Source organism: Pseudonaja textilis, chromosome 2 (genome assembly GCF_049901715.1).
Source record: "Pseudonaja textilis isolate UNSWEBS1 chromosome 2, rPseTex1.2, whole genome shotgun sequence".
Lineage (NCBI taxonomy): Eukaryota > Metazoa > Chordata > Lepidosauria > Squamata > Elapidae > Pseudonaja > Pseudonaja textilis.
The window spans coordinates 158707432-158733780 of record NC_141991.1 but is presented as its reverse complement, the minus strand read 5'-3'; the positions used below and the strand labels follow the sequence as shown (position 1 = coordinate 158733780).

Below are 26349 nucleotides of genomic sequence, written 5' to 3'. Positions count from 1 at the left end.
CTTCCTAATTCAATTTTCTCATTTATTTTATTTCACTTATTTTATTCACAAACATTTCACTAAATTACACTAACTATTTTATCCCTCAATTTAATCATACATTGTTTCCAATTTTCTAAAGTTATTTCTATTACTAATATAACAATACAATCTTATGTACCTTTACAGAATCCCTTTTTCAGTTAGATTTTCACCCATTATCTCTAAATAGGTCCTGTTTCTCTATATCTTGCCCCGGTCCTTAGTAACTTCTTTTCCTTTCCTTCTTCCCTCTCTTCTTCTCTCTCCCCTTTTTACCCCCTGTGTCTCTCTACCTCTATTTCTCTCTTCTGTATTCCCCTTTTCCGTTGCTTTCAAGTATTATACTTATTTTTTGAATTATTTTTCTTTTCTTTGGTTGTTTTTTTAAGTCTTAAATTCTCCATTCTCTTTCCACCCTTTCCTTTTTCTTCCCCACATAGAGTTACTTGTTCATTAAAGATGGCTTCTTCTTTGTCCCAGTCTTCTTGTTTTGCAGTCTTTTCTTGTTGTTTCTCATAGTTCCAAATCTCCATTTCTAAGAATTGAAAAACAAAGCCAAAAGAACCCTTCCCTTCTTGTGCATCTTCTTTGTACTTTTAAGTTCCATTTTCAATTCATCCAGAAGTGGTGCCATTGTATAAATTTTTAAATAACCACCCGATTGACTTTAGTCATTCAAATATAATAACCAAAAATCCAAAAATCACCAAATAATCCAAATACACACAAGCTGTTTCTTTTTTGCTCTTTTTTTCACTTTCTCTTCCTGGGGTTACTATTTAGTTGCAAAGTTTCAGTTAAAATGTATCTTTTAGAAGTCTTGTTGAAGTTTTACTTTAGATTCTCCTCCCTCTTCCAGATCCTGCCCTTATTCTTTTTCTCTCCCTTCCTGCTTATGAAAAAGAAAGTTTTTAATGTCCAGAAATCTTTATTATTCCTTTGGCATTTTGTTTTATTTTCAGCTTAATTTCCTATTGATGTCAAAGCAGATTTTTCTGATTTCTTATTTAAGTCTCTTAGTTGTCAGTATAGGGAAGGAGAGAGAAGTGGGGGGGGGAGCCAAACCTTTCCCTTTTCACTTTCCTTCGCTGCTTCTGACTCTTCTTTGGGAGCGATGTTATTTTTTGTAAGTTTAAATTCCAGGGTACCTTGGTTATTGCTTTTACAATTTAACCTGGTCAGCCAAAACTTTCACTTCTTATCTTCCTCCTGCACATTCTTTTCCGGTTGCGTTCTTCTTTGTGGTGGCCATTTCTGACCACCACTGCAACCGCCTTCGGGAAAGGGAGTAATGGCCAGCTGAGGAGGAGAGATGCGGCTCTCCTCGACCCTGCTGGTGGTCTCCCCACTCTTCACCACCTCTACGGGGTGGCTTAGCCCTGAAACCAGCTAGCTCAGGGCGCTCCAGACAGAAACCACACACGATCATGGATTTATGTCTGTCGCTGAAGCCCTTCAAACTGGAAGTCCCTCAACTACAACCCATCATTGACTTACACCCCAAACCCACCCATGAGAATCCAGGGGGAGAACCCTCAATGTCAATACCCCCCCTCAACTCAGCAAATGCTGAAGATTACTGGAGAAACTTGGCTGTACAGAGTGGAAAGCTAAATTTGCATGCCAATGGAGTTCACAGATTCTCGGACAAGCCAGGCAGCGAGTATCTAGTATGGAAGAAACTCTTCCTGTGCCCCGTTCATGCCTGAACCTTGATGAAATAATCGGACACTTGATAGCATGGCTAAGGCCACAGTCTGCCAAAATACTGAGGGCACTTTTGGCATCCCACTTAGACGACCCAGCCACTGCCCTACAGTTATCATGGAAAAGGCTTGATGAACTGTATGGCGCTTCCAAGGACGTAGAAGCATCACTCTTGGATAGCCTCAACAGTTTTCCTAAAATTCCTATCGACAAGCCTTGCTGAATCATAGACCTTGCTAACATACTTGTCCAGCTGAGAATGGCACAATGGGATCCTAATTTACTGGCACTCGCCTGTCTCAATCACATTGACACCCAGAACAAAATTGTTTGAAAACTTCTGCAGGTGCTAATTGAAAAGTGGCTCTAGGGTCTCCCGGTCTGCAGTGCTTCGGAGCAGGCAGGAATCCGCGACTGTACACGGTTTCTGCCTGTGTTCACTGCCCGAGTGCCCTGAGCCATCCGGCTTCGGAGCTAAGCCACCTTCGTAGAAGGTGTTGAAGACAGGGGGGCTCTGGCAGGGACAAGAGACATCGCATCTCTCTTCCCTAGCCGGCTAAACCCCCTTTTCCAAAGGCAGCTGAGTGGCGGTCAGTAATGGCTGTCACATAGAAGAGCTCAGCCAGAAAAAGAAAGTGCAGGAGGAGCCGTGAAGAAATGAAAGTGATCTTTGCTGATGGGGACAAAGCAACAGTGAAAGTATCCTGGAACTCAAAATTTACTAAAGATACATTGTTCCCAGATTGTACTAAGTGGCGAATGGAAATTAAAGGGAAAACTTTTTTTCTTTTCACTCTCCTTCCAAACGTAACAGCGATAGAACTTTATGAGAAATCGGAAAACCCGCATTGGAGGTATGCTAAATGCTAAAGGCTATGCTAATGCTAAGGGGATATGGATTTCTGAATATTTAAAGAAAAATCCTTTTTGCTGTAAGTGGGAAGGGAGAGGAAAAAAATTGGAGTAGAATTTGAAAACAAGGAGGAGACTGCCTAGAATTTTAAAGAGCTATTTGAACATTAATAAGACATCAAAAAGATATATTTTAATTGGAACTTTGTGATTCAACAACAACCTCAGAAAAGGAAACAGAAGAAAGAAAAAAGTGCTAAAAGAAATAGTCTATTTGGATTGTTTGGTGACTTTGGAACATTTGGGAATTATTTTTGATCAAAAGCACTTGGGTGGTTGTTTTGAGCAAACCTTTTTCTCTTTATAATGGCACTATCTGTGGATGAATTAAAAACTGAATATCAAAAATACAAAAAGGAAGAACAAGAATGGAAAGATACTTTGGGCACTCTTTTTCAATTTCTAGAAATGGCGGTACGTACTTATGGAGAATCGATTGCGCAGCAGGACGATTGGGATAAAGAAGAAGCTATCTTTGATGAACAAGTTATTCTATTTGGGGAGGAGGAGAAAGAGGAAAAGAAAAGGGGGACCTTAAGACTTAGAAAAACAACCAAAACAGATAAAAATGAGTTGAAAGGTGGATACAAGGTTAGAAAACAACAGAAAGGGGGAAAGCAGAAGAAGAAAAGGGAGGTGGAGAGACAAAGGGGTAAAAAGGGTAAGGAGAAGTATAAGCAAGGGAGAAAGGAAGGATGAGAAGCCTTAATGACAGGAAGCAAGATTTAAAGAAACAAAATTCATTTAGAGACAATGGGTAAATTTAATTGAAAAAGGGATTCTGTAAGGTACATAAGATTGTGTTTTTATATGTGTTTTTAGAATAAAATGTTTAAGATATAAATGAGTATTAATATGCATGATTAATTTCTTAATGGTATTGATAGTGGTATTGGCCACATTATATATCTATAAATTTGCTCCTTTGTTGTTGTTGTTTTTTTTATATATAATACATTGTGTAACCTTAGAATGTACTAAATAGAATCCCAATACAAGTTATGTGTGGTATTAAGTATTATTAAGCTAGGGGAAAGAGTTAAAGGCGTCATACTCCAATCAGTGTACAGGAGAAGTTTTGTTTAAAGAGAAAAGATGAATGGATAGCTGGAAATAGAACAGACAAAGAATGACAAGTATTATGATTTGAACTGAGATGAGATAAGTAGAATAAAACTAAGAAAGTTAAAAGAGGGAAGAAGCTATATAGAACATTGAAAATGGTAATAAGATATGGAATGGTATATAAAATGAACATGATTTTTGAAGTTGTGTCTGTACGATGAGTTTTAACCCGGGATCAAGCAACTTTCAGAAGAGATGTTTTATGTTTTTATGTCTTATGTGTTGTTTGTTTGTGTATGTTTGTGTATGTTTGTCCTTCAAAAGCAACAAAAAAATTTCTTTTTTTTTTAGTAAGAAATATAGTTTGAATAATAGAATGAAAGGGAGAAGCAAAGAGAAGCTGGGATAAGATATGAAGTTGAACAAATAATGTAAATATATATATTAAATTGTGTTTGTATGTGATAATTTGGATTTATTTTGTTTTTAAATAAGATGTTCTATTGGTCTCTCTAGAAAAGATCTCTTATGTTATTATATTCTATGCTTTGTTTGTGTATTGTTTTGTAAAAATTAATAAAATTTGTTTTTTAAAAAAAGTGGCTCCAGTTGACTGACATCTTCATGGCCAAGGGTCACCACCGCTTTATACCCTTCACACTTCTTGAAGAATTCGTGGCCCACTGGGCGACAGTGTGCAACACACACCAGGCCCGTGGACTCAGAGCTGTTAGTCCTCCTAATGACAGAAGATACAACAGCAACCATATATCACCCTAAGGCCCTATGCACACTACCAGGGAAAGACCTTTCATGGTTGTCCATAACACTGAGATTGACTCCTCATCCACACACAGTTGGCGAGAGAACTCATCAGATACAACCCAATTTAGATCTCTGAACACAAGGAGAATACAGTTTTATCCTATGTACAACACTCGTCACTCGCTGAACAGCTGCACTGGGTTTGCAGCAAAATCACTGACGCAATGAAAAGAGTTGCTAAGGGAGTACCAATACTGCTATAGGTGTTGCGAATCCAAACACCTGTCCAAGTACTGCACAACCATGGTGCTGCTTATCTTAGTTTATAGTTAATTTTTTTTCCTCTTCTCTTAGTAGTGGAATTTACAATTCCAGGCAGGGAGTGTGCTGTCCCAGCCAGTCTATGGGAATTGGATAGCTGCTTAGGAATTAATAAATATAATTTGTTATGGATGTCTTGTTGAGTTATCTATCTGCATCTGTACAGCTTCAAATCCACCTCTGTGCAGAAGGCAGAAAAATCACGGTTATCCTAATCTTGACATTTTGTAAAAATAAATCAAACACAACAAAAATTAACCAAAATAACAAGTTTGAATGAAGTTCTGAAATTGCTTGATAAACTACTGAATCTTATATGAAAAAAGTATAATACATGTAAAATATTTAATAATAATTTATCAACAAGACAAATATAGAAAAATATTTTAAGTACTCTATATAATGCAGTCACAAGAGAAATTGGCTTGAAATTTGCATGTGGCTCTGAAGAAGAAACTTGCTTACTGCAACTGTTAATTGCTAATCAGTTGCATCTCCTTGGTGTTTTGCTTCTTTCCTCACTAAATTTCTCAGTGAACTTTCAAAGGCTTAGCATTTAAAAAGATACACTAATTACTTTTTTTAAAACTCCCACCTACGTTTCATAACTTGTGCTGTTTGATTTATTAGCATTTTCAGACGATGTAGAGAAAAAGTTCTTATGCCTTGTATCTAGATTATAAATCATTTACATAGTGGAAGAAGGACTTGAAAAACAAGGGAAAGCTCCAGATTGATTTTGGAATTATTTTTTCCATTCCATTCTATATACCTCTATTTTACTCCTAGATTGTCCAGCTCTCTTGCTTTTTAGATTTTAAAATATGGGATGTAGAATTGGGAAATAAAGAACTGGGTCTTGTACATTGCCTTTATTATTTCATCTTTTAAAAAATGTTATAGCATAGTTACTGGATAATTTATAAATTAAATAATAATTTATAAATTAAAATATTAATAAATGCTCCTAAAAGGCACTTGGGTGTTGGAGTAACGTGGGGATAGGCACAGAATGAGGGAGATGATGAAGAGGAGAGGATGGATTCAACTAGTTGGAAAGTTGGCAAGAAAAGGGCAGACACTGCAAAGAAAATGTGAAATAGAGAAAGTAGGCAGCATCAACAAAGGTAGAGATTGTTGCTTTAATTAACTTCTGTGAGTTAGCTGACATGTTACGCTATAGAAAGAGCTAAATTTGAAGGGTTTGTCATTTTTTGTTTCCTGCTTTTGTTGTATCTTCAGTAACTCAGCACATTAATTTTAATGTTAAAACAGTTATAAATCATTGGAGTCTGGATTGACTGTATTCTGTCTCCTCTAGGATCATGCATCCGTTGTAGCAGAAGCCCAATGTTGGGCTAGATCAGATTGATTTAAAACAGATTTTGGTTTTAATTTACTCTGAAGGGAGCAGATGACTCTCAACTGGCTGCACTCTTATTCTAAATCACCATAAAGCTTTGGTCTGATGTTTGAGAGCATCTCTGGGCTTCAAATCAACCAGGCCATCATGCCAAAAAGAGAGCAAACTAGAAGGAGTCTTTGTCATGTATGAAAAAGTATCACTGTGTCGGGGAAGGCAGAGATAGAGTGGAAATATTGGACCATTCTTGGAGTGGGAAGAGTGGGAAGATCTTGGAAGAAGATTCTTTGTTTTCCTATCTGTCCTAAGTAGTTCTGAGACAAAAAAATTAAACTACCAGGTAGCTATTAATTGTAGTAAGCATAAGCATTATTTTTTATGGAAAAAATAAATTGTTCCCCTACATTTCTGCTTATACTTTAACAATGAACCAGAATCACTTTTTATTATAAAAACAGATTAGAAGCAAAAATCAAAATATGGTGTTCAAAATTCTTCAACATTTGGGGCATTTGTGAATCCCAGCAGGAAAGATAAGGTAAATACATTTTTGAAGAGGGGATGTTGTAAATCTCTCCATTTATGTAGGGTGCATGTTACCCCATCACCTCTAGCCCCTTCCATGTTTATAGTCAGTAACCTAAGACAATATTCCATTTCTTCTCATATGCTGGATGAATGGTTGGGCAAGTTATATGTCTATTGTGTCAAGTCAATAGCTAATTGTCTATACTTAATTCTAATTTTGATGTTTTTTTTCTTATAGAACTTTTCAAGATACACTGCTTCACTTACAGTAGTGAAATGCTTCTTAAACCAAGATGATATTATTATTTTTTCTTTCTAAGCAATTTTATCCATTATTTTTCTTATGTACACTTTGAGGTCCTGACTTTTAGTTAACACTTTTAAAATGGAAGCTGTCTGAGATCAGGTAAACTCAAGACCAGATGAACTCCGACCTTGCAACATGTTCTGGTTACCTACATGCCACCATGGTAATGATTTGATTATAGTGATCTGACATCCTTGGATGTGCTGTTGAGCCAAAATTGCTGCTATAGTTGTGATATTTGCTTATCTGGGAAGAAATCTCACTGAAAACAGTGAGCTGCATATTTCAGCCACACTGCCTTAGTGCTTTAGTTCTGAATATTCATCAATACCACTATTTTTGAATGTAAAATTCCAAATGTAAAAACTCAGAATTCACTTCTAAATATCCATGTACAGGATTGTCCTGAGAAATTTTGTCAAAAAAATATACAAAAAGAAATGTGTTGGCTTTTCTTAGTGTTTTTCTCTCTTTTGTGTAAGGGCTGGGAATGGTTATGGCATAGCATTCTTTTTTAAAAAAATAAAATGAAATCATTTTCTAAAACTACAATATTACTATACTTATTTACCGCAGACGAATTTGAACTTGCACAACGTATGAATTTGGCTAACTAACTTCGATTTATTGTAATGAAACAGAATAAAGATGACTATTGTTCTGTGAAGCTGTAGCTGTCGCAGTGTCCTTGTGGACTCATGATTGCCATTTGTGATCTTTCTTGCCAGTTCTCCATAATGGGGAAGCTGGCAGGAGGTTGGCAGGAGGTTGCAAGTCAATACTGTTCCAGTTACTTTTTCACTTACCTGCCCACTCACCCACTTGTCTCTGCTCCATAGTTCCAGCGCATGGCACCTGCTGCCCCCATCCTACCCCCGTGACTGCTGTGCACTCATTGCTCTCACCTAGAGCTCCTGCTGGCTGGCCTGCTTAACTGAAACTGGAACGATTATAATAGAAGGCATGAACTGCCTACCTGCAGCAGTATCTTTCACCAATTTTCCTCTGGATTCTTGTCTAGATTGGCTTATAACTTCTGGCTGGGAAGCTATAGGAAGAGACCTTCTTTAGTACTGAAAATGCCTCTCTTAGAGAGAATCCATCCTTGTTTAAAAGAGGCAATTATTTAAACTCCACTTAAGAAACTTATCTTGGATGTCTCAGACATAGACAATACAGGCCTGTCTCTAACCTTCTATGCAGTGGAGGATTAAGGCTCACTGGTGCCCTAAGCACTGACAAATTTTGATGCCCCTCCCTCCTTTGTACATACAAGGTTTTTTACAAATCTTAATTGTTTTTTTATTTCTTTCTCAACTTTGTGGTGCCCACTTTGGGCCTGGCGCCCTAAGCACATGCTTAGTCTGCTTAATGGTTAATACACCACTGCTTCTATGGTTCTAGGACAACCAAGTTGTCCTAGAAGGCGGCAATTACCTTTCAAACTGAATTCAGAGCAGGCTTCATAGTTAAGATAGACTTGGTGGCCTAACAGAGTCTCTTTATATAGACATCAACAAAGAGAGTGTAATTCTTTTGGTTCTTTGTGGTCTTTCAGTAGCTTTTGATACAAACAGGGTTTGATTACCTGAAAGATACTATTTCTCAGGAGGATTTCAAATTGTCACTTGGGGATAGTGACCCTTAAAGCAGATATTATGCTATGCTTTCCCCCAGAACTCTGTCTTGTCTCCAGTGATTTTTAATATCTATGTGTAATCAGTGAAGGAAATCTCCAATCGATCTGAGGCTGAATACTATCAGTATGCTGAATCTATTCCTTTATGGCATCTTTGGGATATGCTGTGGCTGTCCTGAATGTTTGCTTCAAGTCGGAAATAGACCAAATGAGGGATAATAAAAACAAACTGAACCTAGACAAGAATAAGATACTCATTGTGAAAAGCCACAAGCGCAAAGAAATAGTAGTTTTGCCTTTTCTAAATATGTAGAGTCTTCCAGAAGGAGTAGATATGCAATTTGTGGGTGGTTCTAGACCCAATTCTTTCTCTTTTTTCCCAGAATGAGGTAATAGTCAGGAATGCCTTTTCTTAGTTTAGTGTGTCCCTTTCTGGAAGACAAGGGTTTTTATAACTTGCTGTACCTGCTGGTTACCTTCTAGCTTGATAATTGTAATGCACTCTACATGGTGCTGCTTTTTTTAAATAAAGTTTTATTGAGTTTTAACAAAACAAATAAAACATCTTATTTGAGTACAGCATCGTTCCGGGTTATCACATTTCCATACAGACACAATTTCATATGCATATTCATCTTATGTATTCAACTTCATATCTTATTACTCTTTTTCCAACTTCTCACTATTTCTCCCTTTACTTCTCTTAATTTTCTTTGATGGTTATCTCATTTTCTTCTTATTCAATTCTATTTCTTTTACCTAAATTTCTATATCTTTTTATTCATTGTACTTATACTTTTGTCTGTCTTGTTTACAATTTCATATGTTCTCTTCCAACATTCTTAAAAAGCAAAATTCCCCCTATGATTGCCAATTGAAGTGCAACACCTTTAAATCTTATTGTTATTATCATATGAAATCTCATTAAACATTGAATTTGTGCATTCTAAAATTATAATATTCAAATTTGTAATATCTATTTTATATCATATAGCTCTCATCATTCAGACTCTGCTTGGTACTTCCCCTTGAAAATGTAAAAAGAAAAATTCTAAAAACATAGCAAAAACAATATATATATTGAGGTGCCTCCGAGAAGCACAAAGCCGAAAACACAAGCCTGAAGATGATGAATGAGACTTCATTGAAACGTCGCCTAGATACTTCCAATTTTACGCGGGAGAAAACCCGAATAACCAAAGATCCATATGTATGTATGTATGTATACGTATACATATATGTATACGTATACATACATACATACATACATACATACATACATGTGTGTGTGTGTGTGTGTGTGTTAAGTTTTCGTGGGTACTTACATGTATGGTATTCAGCTTTGTTCGGGTATTTTCCCATGTCATTGTAATTGTGCTTTTAAAGTTGTAGCAACGTTTCGGCAGAATCTCATCTGCCATCATCAGGCTTCTGTATAGTGTTCATCTGTGAGTCAGACTTTTTTAGTGGTTTCAGATTTAAATTTGGGGCAGCCTATTACTGCGCCAGAATGGTTTTTTCTTCATCCTGATTGATTGGGAGTCTTGGTCTGTGTTTATTGGTCTTGGAGTTTGCTGTGTTCTGCTTGATTGGTGTTTCTAATATCTTTTGTCTGTTTTGGGGCTCTTTTTGTGTCTTGATTGGCTGGCAACATTGTATTTCTTTATTGGAGGCCTTTAGTGCAGCTTGGCTCCAGGTAAATGGATGGTTATCATTTGTTAGGAAGCTAGGTTTCATCTGGGTGCCTGGTTGGGGTGTGTTTGAGCTGGAGGTATCAGGGGAGATCTGTTTGTGCCCAGGTGCTTGTCTGGCTAGTGGTGTGGAGATTTTTTTGTTTGTGAGTGCAGGCTTCCAAATGATTGACAGTCTGGTGGAATCATCGATTCATGCTTTCTGGTCTTTTTTCAATCTCTATGGCTTCTCTGATGATTCTGTGGCTGGGGTTTTCTATAGTGGCTAGGGTTTTGGTGCCATTGAAGTTGATGCTATGACCTGTGGCTTTCATGTGTTGAACTAGTGAGGAAGTGTGTTCCAGCTTTTTTACTGCATTTTTGTGTTCATCCAGGTGGGTACTTATTCTTCTATTGGTCTGTCCAATGTATGTGGCCGGGCATGATGCACAGGGGACTTCATATATGCCTTGGTTTTCCTGATCAATTTTATCTTTGGGGTTTCTAAGGATGGCTGCTATTTTTCTGTCTGTTTTGAAGGCAGTCTTGATGTGATGTCTGTGTAGTATCTTACTGATTTTGTCTGTAGTACCTCTTATGTCTCAGTGTGTTTTTGTGGATCAAGCCGGTGATTTTGCTTTTGTGGAAGCCATTGGCTGTCAGTACTTTAGTCAGGGTGCATAGTTCAGTCTTTATGTGCGTCTTGTCTGCCAGGCATTTGGTTCTAGCAATTAGTGTTTTAGCCACAGAGTTTATCTGTGCTGGGTGGTGGTGGGATTGGGCATTGAGGTAGCGGTTGGTGTGTGTTTTCTTCTGGTATATGGTGTGTCCTAGTGTGCCATCTGGTTTTTTTGTAGATTAGTACATCTAGGAATGGTGGTTGTTTGTTTGTTTCCATTTCCATGGTGAACTTGATTTTGGAGTGTGTGCTGTTTAGGTGTGTTAGGAAATTGTTTAGGTTTTCTTTTCCATGGGGCCAAATCATGAATGTGTCATCGATGTATCTTAACCATAGTTTGGGTTTGAGGATGGCATTGGCCAGGGCTCTGGATTCAAATTCTTCCATGAACAGGTTTGCAATGACAGGTGACAGTGGTGATCCCATAGGGGCTCCTTCGATTTGTTTTGTATCTTTGTCCTTTGTATATGAAATATGTGCTGGTTAAGCAGTGTTCCGTTAGTTCCATGAGGTGTTTAGCTGGTTGGTATTTATTTTTGATGATTTCAAGGGTCTCTTTTATCGGGACTTGAGTGAATAGTGAAACCACGTCAAAACGTACAAGCAGATCTCCTTGCTCCATGTGTAGATCTTTGAATCTTAGAATTCACTTCTTAGAAATGATCCATTTACCCGGAGCCAAACTGCACTAAAGGCCTCCAATAAAGGAATACAATGTTGCCAGCCAATCAAGACACAAAAAGAGCCCCAAAACAGACAAAAGATATTAGAAACACCAATCAAGCAGAACACAGCAAACTCCAAGACCAATAAACACAGACCAAGACTCCCAATCAATCAGGATGAAGAAAAAACCATTCTGGCACAGCAATAGCAATTTGGTGCCCCAAATTTAAATCTGAAACCACTATAAAAGTCTGACTCACAGATGAACACTATACAGAAGCCTGATGATGGCAGATGAGATTCTGCCGAAACGTTGCTACAACTTTAAAAGCACAACTACAATGACATGGGAAAATACCCGAACAAAGCTGAATACCATATATATATACATACATACATACACACACATACATACGTACATATTAGTAAACAAAATAGTTATTCAAAATCATTCTAGTACTGGTATGAACCTTGTAAATCTTTCACGTTTCTTTTCAATATCTATCAATCTTTAGAAACAATTGCAATGTCTCTTCTTTATTATTGCATTAATTATAAATGAACATACCATTACATAACTGTTGAAAGGCTGAAAATGCCTTTCTTCCAAGGGTTCTTTTTTTCCTGCTGGGAGTGCTCCAGAGTAAGGAAACAGACAGGCAGCTATTTGGAAGCAAGTTTCTTTAATTTCCAGGAAGGCAAGAGATAGCAAGAAGTCTGCGTTCCTGGGGCTAGCCAGCTTTGTGTAATAAACTCCTGATTTTTATACCTTTTCTCCTTTTGTGTGTGAGTGAAATCCTATCAGGGGGTTGTCTTCATTTCCGTCAGAGGGTAAACTCTGCGGGGTGGTTTGATTGGATTATCAGTTTCATCCTAATGTTTTCTTATATTTGTTTGGTGGCAATCTCCTGTCTGCTATGGGATTTATTTCGTATCTTTTTGTCTATTTGTTTTGCTGATTTGGCATGACCTTTTGTTTATAAGGGATTTCTTTTTGTTTCCCTAGTTTTCTTAATTACTTGGCTTTTTGTCTAGGGGGCTTTTTTCAATACCTTTTATTAAATCTCTTTTCCTATGCAAGTTTGTTTTATGGCTGGCCTGGTGTTGCCTTTGGGCTTTTTTCTGCTTGGGTGTCACCACTGTCCTCATGAAGTTCCCTTTCCACAATCCTTCATTTTTTATTTTTTTTTAAAGAGTGGTCTCTGATTGAATGTCTGGGTACACTTGTTATTTGTGATCAATCTGGATCATTATCATAGCTGCCTGTCTCCCCTTTAATTTTCTCTTCTGAGAGGGAATACAGGCCTTTAGGCAGCTAAGGCAGGGTGGTATGCATCGACAGGGGCAACACATGAGGTCTCCAAAGACACAAATAGTGACTGTGGTTTTTATAAGGATTTTTTTTTTTTTGGCCAATGGAAATCTGGCATCCATGAGAAGAGCCATGAAAAGTCCAGGAATGATTGCTCCTGACCAGTATTCTGAGATAGCTCTTTCAGGTGGTGGATGTCCCTCCCTACGAGTTCTGAGGTTTCGTCCAGATTGAGGCAACACATCCCTTGGAATTTTTCGCAGCCATAGTTATGCTTCAAGAGAAGGAAGCCTATTGCTGCCCAATTCTCTAAGGTGGCTTCTCTGACCTCCCTCAGTTCTCTGTTAAGGGCATCCAGGGCATGGGAGGTCAAATTCAAGCTTTTTTGCCAGGGTACATGCTAGTCTGTTCAAATTTTTAGAATTTCGCACTGCCAATCCAGGTACCCCTACCAAGGATATTGCCAATGAGATGTATTCTGTTTTTGTGGGAAAGGAGACTTTGGAATCACAGTCTGAGTCTAGGGTTTGGAAGGCTCTCCTGTGTCATCTCTGTAAGGATGGCATAAGAATGGTTAACCTTCCCAAGGTGCAGGGGCCATTTGTGGCATTTGCAGGAAGGTATGAGTAGGCTTTTAAGCCACAAAGGAAAAAACATCCTGGTGGGAGCTTCAGGTAACTATATGAAAATGATATGGTCTCTGTATAGTTGCATTTTAGTTCTGTGTTGCTAAGACTGGTGTATTCTGTGACCCTAGGTGTGCTGCACCCAGTGACATTATGATTTCCCTCCTGCTAAGCAAAAGTTTTCTTGCTAAATATTCCCATATGTTTTCCTTTCTCTGGGATAAGCTTTGGTTCCAGGAGCGCAGTTTCTTATGTTACAAATGTTACAATTATTACAGATAATAATACATAGAATACATTGCATTTCATGTTCCCCATTGCTAGGTTTCTTTTCTTCCCTTCCTCGCCCCTCCTCTTTTTTTTTTTTTTAATAGCAATGTAAAAAAATGTAAAAGGTCAAGTATCAAAAAAAATTATGAGTAAAGTCCTTTTTGTTAAAAAAATACGATGAAAAAAGGTTTTAATAAAAGGAAAAAATGGAGAAGGTGAGACAAAAATTAAAAAAAAATAGTTTATAACTCAGCACCTGAGAGTCCAGTTTTGTGTAATGCAACCTTTGCACTTGGTTCCTCACAGTGGTGTGGTTCAACAGTGTTGAAGAATGCTGCAAGCATCCATTGATCTGTGTCCCGATCTTTCTTGAGTTTGATGGGTGGGATTGATTGTGGTGGAGTTTGGCTATGGTCTATGACTGCTGGCTTTGCATGTGTCCAATGTAGCCAAAAGTCTCATTCTGCAAACCTTTATGGCAGTGTGTGTAGTCAGTAAAACTTGGTGGGGTCCTTTCCACCTGGGTTGTAGAGGGGAGGTTCTGGTGAAGAACTTGATCCACACCCAATCTCCTGGCTCATATGGATGCAGGGCTTCTTCCAGGGGTAAAGTCTGTGTCAGCGCACTCTGGGTCCAGAGGGTCTGTAGTCTCTTTTGCAGGGCTGTAAGATAAGAAGAAAGAACCCTATCCCTCCTATCTAAGCAAAGGGAATGAGGATCTAGGCTGAGAATGAGGATCCTAGTAGGGTATGGGGGGGGGGGTGAGCAAAAAGGATCTCAAAGGGGGGTGACCAAAAAGGATCTCAAAGTGGGGGAAATACCTATATCTTGTCCTGGTCTGGTTCTGAAATAAAAGAGGGCAATTGGGAGCACTTGTGGCCAGGAGAGGTGTGTCTCCTTTAAGTAGTCCCACTTCTGATGTATCCCAGCCCCATAAGGAGGGTGGCAGGCTTTTTAAATCTTCATGGAGTCCTGTGTTGCTGGTTATCAGCATGATTGTCTTGTGTGTGCCTTTTCCTGGGATTTCCAATTGCAGCCCCTGCTTTCATACCATGTTATGGTAGCTCCCATTTTACATAGGAGGTCCCTTTCTAGTAGAGACAGTGGGGACTGGGGGCAAATAGTAAATGCATGGTCTACTGTGAAAGGTCCTAGTTCTACTGGTACGTTGTGAGTAAATTCTACAGGGATTATTCCTCCCCACCACCCATTATGCTATCCTGAGCCCCTTCAGCCACTGAAGCTTTATATGGTAGTTCAGGAATGAGGAGGTGGCTCCAGTATCAACTAAGCAATTGTATTTCTTTCCTCCTATAAGAATGGTTACAATGGGTTCCCCTTCTGGGCCATTTTCTAGGGGGATAGCCAGCCTGTTAAAGGTAGCCATGAATTCAGTGCTTTCATTGTCATGTTCTAGTCAAGAAGGGGGTAAATCTTGTTCTTTCCTTTGCTCCCATTGATGTCTATTGTTATTATTTTTTGGAGGAAAGTGAGCACTGGGTGGTGCCTGATGACTGAAACTTTGTTGCTCAGTGTAATGGGCTGGATTATTGCCTGGCCTCATGTTTCTAGGTGGTGGGTGATACCGGTTGCAGGGGGGGGGGGGTGTTGCCTACATTGCTTGCTGAAATGACCTTCCTGTCTGCACCTATAACAATGCTGACATTTGCCTTGCAACCATCCTGCTTTATCGCAATGCTAGCATTTCTTTGAATTATAGGGGGTTTTACCTGGCATTTGTCTGGCATCATGTTTCATTACAGCAAACATTTTTAAGTCTTCCTGTCTTTCTATTCATCTCTTTCTATCTTTCTCTTCCTCTTTCAATTTGTCTCTTTGATCATAGACAAAGTTAGCAATCCTGTGCAACTCTACTATGTCTAAGGTTAGAGATGAAGCGGTGGAAATGTTCTTTAATATCTAAGGTGGACTGATCCACGAAGGCTGAAGCTAAAATCCTTTGGTCCTTCAGGCAGCTAAGGTCTAGGTGGGCATATGCAGTAGCTGCTTCTGACAAGTGGACCCAAAAGGCATCAGGGTTTTCCTTTTCCCTTTGTGTTGTTTCTTTTGAAATTCAGACTAGTTTAAAGTTTTTTTTTCTTATTTCCTCTAGAGCTTCTAGTAAGTTATCTTTTGCTCTAGTGTATTTGTCCCATTGATTGGTATCATTATAATCCCAGTCAGGGCGATGTATTGGCCCTGCGATGTGGGCTGGGGCTGCCTGACCAGGGATAGTTGGTGGTTTGGCTATTTGGACTGGTTTTTTTTTCCAAACAGTTTTAATAGTTCGTCTTTCATTAGAAAGACTTGTAACAGCTGAGTCATGTCACCCCAGGATGGATTATAGCTGTCTATGATAGATTTTAGGGTTTTAATAACTGTTTGAGGATCAGCCCTGAAAGCTGGGGTATCCTTTTTCCAGATGACTAGGTCAGAGGCAGAGAAGGGAGTGTGGGTAAAAACATATTCTAGTTGTCCCCTATTCCTGCCTGGCACTGGCTTGCTTAAAGGGGGAGCCATAATCTGTGCCTCAGTATTCCCTTCCCTGAAATGGGTTTCAGGCTTTTCTTTCTTTCTTTTTTATTTTTCTCAGTCAGGTCTTTGGTCCTAACAATTTCAGCCCAGCAGTACCAATAGGGTATTTGGCTGGGCTTAATGCATGTTCTAAGTGCTTTCAGGGTTTTATAATCTAAAGTACCACTATCAGGCCAAATTTGTCTACCCATGTCATCTCGCAATAAAGCCCACTTTTTGCTAGCCCACTTTTTACAAACTCTTTTCACTTCCTTTCTATTCAAGTAATTTATCCAAGGGGGTCTCTTCCATTGCCCTCGAGCTACAACTTCCCATATTCCCTACCTGATGTGGGGATTACTTTGGTTTAGCCGGGCTCCCGCCGTCAGTTTTCAGACAAAAAAGGTCTGGAAAGGACTCCGGTTTCCCTACACATGGAGTACAGGCCCCTTTCTCGTAGGGAAACTCCGCCGTCAGTTTTAAGACCCCCCCTAAAAAACGGGATCTTGGAGGACCGTCTGCCCCCTAGCAGCACGGTACGGGCCCCTTCCTACACTCCGCCGTCAGTTTTCAGATCTCCCTTAAAGGTGGGGATCTGGAAGGACCTGCTCTGCTTTGTAAGGCAAACTATTTCCAATTTTGTTTGCCAGCAGCCGGTACGGGCCCCTTCTAAATGCACAGGGCTTTACTTGCAGGATGCACTGGGACTATTTATTCTGCTTTCTATTTATTTCCCAACAACAGTTCCTTTCTCAGCCCACTCGGTTTTTCTTACGTCCTTCAGAAGGACTCACACTCTGTGATTACCCCTTGCGTTCCCAAATCCAGCCGGTCACGGCTTGTTGGAGCTAGCAGCTGGCTGGGGTGCGGCTGGCAATCACAGAGGAGGTGAGGTCCCACTGTTTCAGCAGAGAAAACCCACACTCACACACCTGGTACACTCACGCTTCCACTCCCCTCCCTAGTAAGATTATAAATTTGAAGTGGTACTCACCTGCTTTCAAGTAGCTGTTGAGCAGAAAAAAAGCTCAGTGACTCCCTTTACTACCCTTATGCCTTCCGGGCTGGGTCCGCGGATGTTTTCCCTGGACAAAGAAGGTCCATGCCGGCTGGGTTTGGATCTGCGGGCCCGGTCCGGTGGCAGGGTTGGCTGGAAAACCTTCATGGTCGCCATTTGTTGAAAGGCTGAAAATGCCTTTCTTCCAAGGGTTCTTTTTTTCCTGCTGGGTGTGCTCCAGAGTAAGGAAACAGACAGGCAGCTATGTGGAAGCAAGTTTCTTTAATTTCCAGGAAGGCAAGAGATAGCAAGAAGTCTGCGTTCCTGGGGCTAGCCAGCTTTGTGTAATAAACTCCTGATTTTTATACCTTTTCTCCTTTTGTGTGTGAGTGAAATCCTATCAGGGGGTTGTCTTCATTTCCGCCAGAGGGTAAACTCTGCGGGGTGGTTTGATTGGATTATCAGTTTCATCCTAATTCATCTGGTACGCACTGCGAGACCACGGTCATCTGGTACGCACTGCGAGACCACGGCGTGCCTGAGCTGCTCGTACAATGGGTCCAACTCCTATACAGATGTCACAAAAGCCGTGTAAAAGCGGCAGCTGGGATATCAGAGGAGTTTAATATTACCGTCGGCGTACACCAGGGCTCTGCTCTCTCACCACTGCTGTTCATTCTGGTGATGGACACAATTACACACGACCTGTACACGCCCGCCCCATGGACGCTGCTCTACGCCGATGATGTGTTCCTGGCCAACCTGTGCAAGGCTGAACTAGAGCACCGAGTCCAACAGTGGCACGACCGCCTCGAGCAGTTCGGGCTCCGGCTGAACCTAAAGAAGTCCGAATACCTGACCACTGACAATGAAATGACAGGCTCCATCCACGTGAACGGGCAGGAGCTACCGCGCGCCTCCACCTTCAAGTACCTGGGAACTACTCTTGGGGAAGAAGGCCTACTACAAACTGAGGTGGCAGCCAGGATCAATGCAGCGTGGGGCAAATGGAAGTCCGTCACGGGCGTCCTCTGTGACAAGAAGATGCCGATGCGCCTGAAGGCGAAAATCTATAACTCTGTGGTGCGCCCGTGGCCATATACGGTGCAGAGTGCTGGCCGGCGACCAAAGAAGTCGAAAGCAGACTCCAGATAATGGAGATGCGAATGCTCCGATGGTCGGTAGGCCTCACCCTACTCGATCGCGTCAGGAACGAAGAAGTGCGTAGACGGTTCAACGTCGTGCCCATCCCCACGGTCATGAGGCAGTCCCGGCTACGATGGTTCGGCCACGTGAGCCGCGCCAAGGAAGAATCCATCATCAAATCTGTAATGAAGGTGACTGTCGGAGGAGCGAGACCGCGTGGTAGACCTAAACAACGCTGGATGGACACGATCAAGGCCGATCTAGAGATCGCGAAGGCAGACCCGACACACGTGGCAGACAGAGAGGTGTGGAAGCAGTACTCAAGGACATTAGCGGACCTCGCCCGAGCGCGAGACAAACGCTGAAGAAAAAGAAGAAGAAGAAGAATCAGTTTCATCCTAATGTTTTCTTATATTTGTTTGGTGGCAATCTCCTGTCTGCTATGGGATTTATTTCGTATCTTTTTGTCTATTTGTTTTGCTGATTTGGCATGACCTTTTGTTTGTAAGGGATTTCTTTTTGTTTCCCTAGTTTTCTTAATTACTTGGCTTTTTGTCTAGGGGGCTTCTTTCAATACCTTTTATTAAATCTCTTTTCCTATGCAAGTTTGTTTTATGGCTGGCCTGGTGTTGCCTTTGGGCTTTTTTCTGCTTGGGTGTCACCACTGTCCTCATGAAGTTCCCTTTCCACATAACAATACAGTTTTATCTCACAGATTTTTTATTTATTTCATTTCTAGATTATTTACTTATTTCATTTCTTATTTCATTACAGTATTCTACTGTCACAACACTATCTTTTGTACCTTTGCAGAATCCTCACTTTTAACTTAATTTAGCCATTGTCTCTGTTTTTTCTAGCTGAGCAAATACCTTTAATCCTAGTATGTTTCCCCTTTTTCTTTATTTCCTGTTTTTGTCCCTCATAAGTTCTTTCCCTTTCTATCTCCCCCCCCTTTTTTTCTCATCCCTTTTTTTATGCCCTTCTCTCTCTAATTTTCCCTTCTGTAGTTTTCTTTTCTGCTTCTCCTTGCTGTTATACTTCTTTTTCAGACTATTTTTCTTTTTGGCCATTCCCTTTGATCTCAAGCTCCTTTCCCCCCTTTCCCCCTTTTTACCACACTTTGTATTATTTGATCATTGAAAATGGCTTCTTCTTTGTCCCACCCTTTTTCTTGCTCTTGAAGCTTTTCCTTTTCCTTTTCATAGTTCAGGATCTCCATTTCAAAAAATTCAACTACGAAGCCAAAGGATCTTCCTCCCCCTTCTGCATCTTCTTTCTGTTTTTTAAGACTCATCTTCAATTCCTCCAGGAGTGATGGCACTTTAAACACTTTTGAACAACCACCCGATTGACTTTAAGTAAAAACAGAAAAAGAAAGAAAAAAACCAATGCCAAAACCTTTTTTTTTAAATCACCAAATGATCCCAGACTGTTCCTTATTTCTTTTCTTTACTTTTCCTTTCTGTGGGTTACTGTATCTTTTAATAACATTTCAGTTACAATGTATCCTCAGGAGTCTTTTCAAAGTTTCACTGTTAATCCTCTTTATTTTTCCAGATGGCACTCCATTTTTTCATTATTCCAAGTCCCACCCTTTTGCCTCCACTCTTCTCCTTTTTAGGGCTTTAAAATGACCAAGAAAACATCTTTATTCTCCTTTTGACACTTAGATTTCAGCTTAAGGTTGACTATTAGTGTCAAAGTAGATTAATATAAATTTCTTTCCATACCATTTGTAATTGTTAATATAAAGGTTAAAAAAGGGTTTTTAACCTCCTTTTCTCTCTCCTTCGCTGCTTAAAGATATTCTTTCAGAAGTATCCCTCTAGGTACTTTTGGATTCAGGGTACCTTGCTTAGATATTCTCTGTTGTTTAGCCCAGTCTGTTCTGCTTTCCTCTTTTTCTTCCTCCTGCACAATCTTATCCAGTCGGGCTCTTCTTTGAGGTGGCCATTTCTGACCACTGCTGCAACCACCTTCGGGGAAGGGAGTTTAGACCAGCCAAGGAGGAGAGATGCGGCTCCCCTCCACTCAGCTAGCAATCTTGCCTCTCTTCACCACCTCTACATGGTGGTTCAGCCCCAAATCCAAAGGATCAGGGCGCTCCAGCAGTGAGCACAGATTGAAACTGCACATGGTCACAGATTTTGGTCTATCCCTGAAGAGACCCAGACTGGAAGCCCATGGTGCTGCTTTGTGACTAGTCCAAAAGCCTCAGTATAAAAGTTAGCAACAAGTTGGTTTCAGGGAAAATGCAAAGGACTCATATTCCATCTGTCATTAGATCCAATTTGTTTCTGGACAATATACCCTAATCTTAAAGCCCTCCATAGTTTAGCTCCAGGCTGTTTGTGGGAACTCTTTTATATGAATTTTCACACTTAATGAGATCATCTGAGGAAAGTTACCAGTCACTGTGAGCCTTTTCTGATGCTGTCCTAATGCATTGGAAAGTATACTCTGCAAAGTTCAGGTCTAATGTTTTAATTAATGTTTTAAAAACCTTAGAGCAAATCATCTTCAGTAGAAGTCTATTTATTTCTTTTAACCATTAATTTGCTGTTTTGATTTTTCTTACCAGCTACTTGACCATTTTTAATATCTTGTTTCTGTGGTTTTTTTTTTTTTTTTTAAATTGTCAAGACACATCTGTAGTCAGTGGTATATCAAGTTAAATAAATAAATCTCTGCCTCAAAACAAGTACAAGGAGAATATTCCAATATTTTATTGCAGTGAAACTCTTAAATGAGTCTTGGCAATGCCCACTAAAGAATCAACCATCTCTGTTGTTTTCATATTATTTCGCAAAAAATGAAGTGGTTGCAGACAATTGATACTTTCTTATAATAGCCAATTGATTAATCTTTTTTTTTTCAAATTGAATTCCAAAACAAGTAGGACCTCAAATCATACATTCAGATCAAATCCTGCCCTCTTCAAAATTCAGCCTCCAATGAAAATTGAATTAGGACAGATTTGCCCAGACTTAAGACTGTAGATATTGATTGTGCCAAGATAGATTTTTCAATTTGTATCTTCTTGCTCCAATCCCTCCCTCCCTTTGACCAATTATGATTTCCTCTTCACTTAGCATTCTGTAATGTTTACTGTGGTCTTTCTGAATGAATCAAAAGACCACTGGCAGTGACTTATGGTTATCCACACTGTTGCTGGGATATCAGGAATATATATAAACCAAGAGGAACAATGTTTAACTGTGCAACTGCTAGAAAAAGTTAAGCCACGTGACATAAGATGAGGTCACAACAGGTTATAAAGTAATATTAATGTAAATGATTCAAACCCATATATACTTTAAAAAGCAATCTATCAGAAAGCCTACCAAAATAGAAAATTTACCAACCGATGCACACAAGGAAGGGGACAAGATGTTTAGCAATTTGCAGATTCCAAGATGTAAGTGGCTTTAACTTTTTAGTGCCTACTAAACTTATCAGAGTATGCCATCAAGGGTATCACCAATTTCTCTCTGGACCAGATGGCAACATGCCTCTCACCATCTGGAAAAGCTCAGCTGGATAATGCTGGGAAGATCTGCTAGAGGTGATAAAGAAATGTTTTACCACTTATTTCCAAAGAAGGGCTCAGCAATGCATCTTGAAGGGAGCTATAGCTATTGCTATGGCGACCGAACCTAGCCATCCATTTGCTTCCTGCTGCATTTGATCTCCCCTTCTGCGCTGCTGCCTTGACACCACAGACCTCGCAATGAGTTGTCACAACAGACTCTAAGAGTGGGTGGTAAACCAAGACAAAAACTTTAGAAGAATTAACACCTTGAACTGTTTGGTGTGGTTCTTTGTTTCTCTGGGCTTGTTCCCTATTTTAACTCGGGTCTCCAGATATGAGGTCATGCTTAATTTATAATGCAAAGAGTTATAATGCACATCAGTCCCATAATTTAGTAGTAATCTCAATGCTTAGTGGCATAATTAATCTAACTTTATTTAAAGGTTAACAATATGAATATTGGATTGGAGAAGGGAATTAATGGGGAGAAATAGAAATAGCATTACTAAATTTTATCAAGAGAATCCAAGCTAATGGCAATGATTGCCAGGGTAAAGCAGCAAACTCTAACCTCTACCACCATTTCTGGGACATTGATGTCAAAGTGTCTACTTGAAAATAAAATACACCAAGAATGTCATTGTGATGAAATACAATTATGTTTAATTTCTCAAGATTATATTTATTTTTATGCCACCTTTTAAAATCAAGTTTACCCAGGCTGGATTAGAATAATTAAAAACAGATAATTTTTGAATAATAATGAAAACATGCCATAAATACATTAATTAAAGTGCCCCCCCCCCAAAAAAAAAAATCAGTAAAAGCGGCAGACAACTTGGTGAAAATGTCCTATGTATGGTAGCATAGAAAATTAGCAAAAAAAATCCTACTCTTAAGAGAATAAAACATTTTTATTTTCTCAAGTGCTCTGGAAAGGCTATTTTTGGTGAAGTACTCATTGGGGAAAATATTCAAGAATCAAGGGGTCAACAGCTAAAAGCTTTATCTTAAATAATCCTTCAGTGCACCTCACAGATCTATAGCAAGTTAATGAAAAATGATCTTTTAATACAGACTGTTGCTCGATGAGACATTCAGCTACTGTGATCCATAGTTATGGAAACTTCAGATAACTACATAGTATCCTATATATGAACCAATAATGAACTGTTCATTATTGATTTTTTCTGTCAATAAAGACAATAAGAAACTGGCATAGTTCATATTCCCCAAATCCACTCAGTATTTTGTAATCACTGGGATTTCCAGAACTTCCTCAAAGGAAGACTTTATAAGTCTTTATAAGACTTTATGTAAGACTTTGCAGTGATTAAAATTATAGGCTACTGAACCATCAGTTGCTGTAGTATGACTTATCCCAAAAATAAGCCCTAGCATGTTTTATACATTTGCACCTATTAAAAGCCCTACCCACCCACCCAAAAATAAGCCCTACTTAACAGCCTGCGCAGTCGGCCACACACCCATTTCATCTGGTTGCTCATGGTGCCACGGCTACATGGGGAGGTGGAGCAGCCCCATGCACTCTGCACCAGCTTACCCCAGGGCCCCCACAGCCAGGCCCACAGCTCACAGTGGTAGCACCAACAGCTATGTGTAGCAGGACCCCGTGTGACCACTGGCCCACTTCTTCTGTTTGCTCATGGCTGCAACAGAGCAGGAGGCTGAGTGGTGTGTTGGAGCCATGGCCATGAGGTGAGACAGGTGTTGGGGCTTGGATGGTCTGGCTGCAGGGGCCCTGAGGTAAGCTGGTGCAGGGCATGTGGAGCAGCTCCACCCCCCTCTGCCTTGTGGCCACAGGACCAGCACATTGCTCGGCCACCTGCTCCATTGCAGACATAACAAGCAGAAAAAGTGGGCCAGTGGCCACACAGGGTCCTGCTGGATGGGGCTGCTGGAGCTGCAAGGCGTTGATGGCCTAGCTGTGGGGGCCCTGAAGTAAGCCAATGTGGAGCACATAGGGCAGCTTCACCACCTCACGCTTCATGGCTGTAGCATCCACGCATCACTCAGCTTTCTGCTGGAGCTGCCATCGCAAGGCAAAGCAGGTGTCAGGGCATCGGTGGCCTTGCTGTGGGGGCCCTGAAGTAAGCCAGCAGGGACACATGGAGCAGCTTCACCCCCCTGTCTCACAGTGATGGCACTGGCATGCCATGTGGCCTCCTGTCCCACCATGAGCAAGCAGAAGAAGTGGGTCTCTCATACATAGAAAAAAAAAATTAAACAACCATTGAAAGAAAATCCCTGTGCTTATTTTGGGGCCCAAAAGAAAATAAGACCTGTTCTTATTTTCAGGGAAACACAGGTAGTTAGTACATCAGTTTATATTAATAAAAAGTACTCCATCTATAAAAGCATTCTTCTGTATGCACTTAATGACAAAGGTAGATATAAAAGCACCTTCAAAGAATTACCTGATCTCACACAAAGCAGTTTCACCCAATTCAGAAAGTATTTCTGGAATGGTATTAGGTGAATTCACTGTGTCTTCAGCCTAGATCACCCTACAAGGCAACCAAGAATCTAAACAATCCCCTCCAGAAGGAGTGCTTGTATCTGATCAGTCACTACTCTTTGAGCACCTTCTCAAGAAGAACCATTGGCCATGAGATTAAAATTATTCAGATCTGAATCTTATGTGTTTTTTTTTCCAAGACATCTCACAAAAGGCTCCTTTAATGTTGCCAAGCCCCCTTGCCTTTAACCATGACACAATGATTCCTTGGCACAAGCATGACACTGTTTTCATCTTCTGCCTAGCCCATGATTAAGATAGGTTCAATGCATCCCTAGCGGTGCCACTATTAAATTAGTGCTTTCTTATTTATATGAAAATCTCAAAAGTGTGTAAAATTAATGTGGAGTGAATTTAATTGGACATAAACAGAGAAGTGTTTATGGGATGAATAGAAGGTTTCTTTCCCCTTCTCCAGTCCCAGCCAGAGACTGCACCAACCCAGACTTTTTAAAGGATTCATAAGATATGCTCAAGAACAACAAACCACTCTGCAGCAAGACTGAAGCAATTTAACCAGGAAACAACAGGACCAATCCTATTTCCTCTGCTATTTTTGCCACCAGAACACAACACAGAGAAATTCAGACATTTATAAAGATGACTGTATAGAAGAAGGAAAAGAAGAAAAGTGAAATCCTAAATAAAAATACTCTCCCCAAAGAGCCACTTTCAGAATTCTTTTCTATTCATATTTTTGCATGCTTTATTCAACTTGTTTTTGACAAATAAGAGGACTTATCTCTGTCAAATGGTGGCAGTGTGTGTGTGTGTGTGTTTCTGTATAAAAAAAAAAATCATTTCTAACAGAAATAGCTGACAGCGACTTGATGAAAGATCTATCCTTCTACTGTGCTGTGATTGGTGGATGTTTTTCACACTGTCTAGTGACAAACTAAAGGTCTACTGAACCAGTCACTTTCTTATCACACACTGCACACTATTCGACAATGATTTGGAATAAAGATAGGATAAGGACTTGCACTAAGGACAGCAAAATTCATGCAAATATTGGTGTTTTTTCTGCCAACTCAAGGATAGGTCAATAACTCTTTAATTGTATAGTGAGAAAAGGCTCTGAGGATAGCAATATACCTTTTTATAATGAGTATAAAAAGGTGAGCATTTCATTCCTACAAGAGGTAATCAATCTAATGGGCAAGGTCAAAGAGGCAAATCAAACTCTTCCAAATCCATTTGTCTTAAGACATCAAATCCATATAAGAGAATTTGACTTAAAAAATGGCCTTTAATTTAATTTGGCCATTTAATGATCAAAATGGCAATCTAGGTCGTAATTAAAATGATGACATTTGTTTCAAACTATCTAACTAATGCAATATCAAGGCTTCTGTGGGATTTGCTGGGTCAGATCTTCAAAGATCCCCAAAAACTTGAAAAAGCAACATGGGTGAACTGAAGATACACTAGGAAAGGAGAATAGTTACTTTTTTGCCTTTATTATAGCAAAAAGGTACCCTTCATAATGCACTCTTAATCAAGCCTGAGATTAGTTTTCCTCTTCCCATATTCTTGTCATCTACCAGTTTGCTCCATTGCCTGCAGCTGTGGTTATATCAAGAGGCTGAATGAGCTCTGCACATAAGGAGAGAAAGTTCAGGAGGCATCCTGCCACCTATTCAGTTTATCTCTGTATTCCAGAGGTCTTTGACAAGGACATCTCCCATACCAGCCAGAAAATCCCTTAAAGGTCTCTAGAACCAATTGGAATCCATTCGCTCCTAGAGGTAGATAATGCTACATCCC

General features: G+C 39.9%; 1 long non-coding RNA gene across 1 annotated transcript in view; it reads left to right on the top strand.

Moving 5' to 3' along the window:
• LOC148127208 (uncharacterized) overlaps window positions 1-25091 on the top strand; it is a 35108-nt gene extending 10017 nt beyond the window's left edge. The window contains exon 3 of the long non-coding RNA XR_015741467.1: window positions 25001-25091. This is a non-coding gene — a long non-coding RNA (uncharacterized LOC148127208). The remainder of the gene's footprint in view (window positions 1-25000) is intronic.
• Window positions 25092-26349: the final 1258 nt, after the last annotated feature.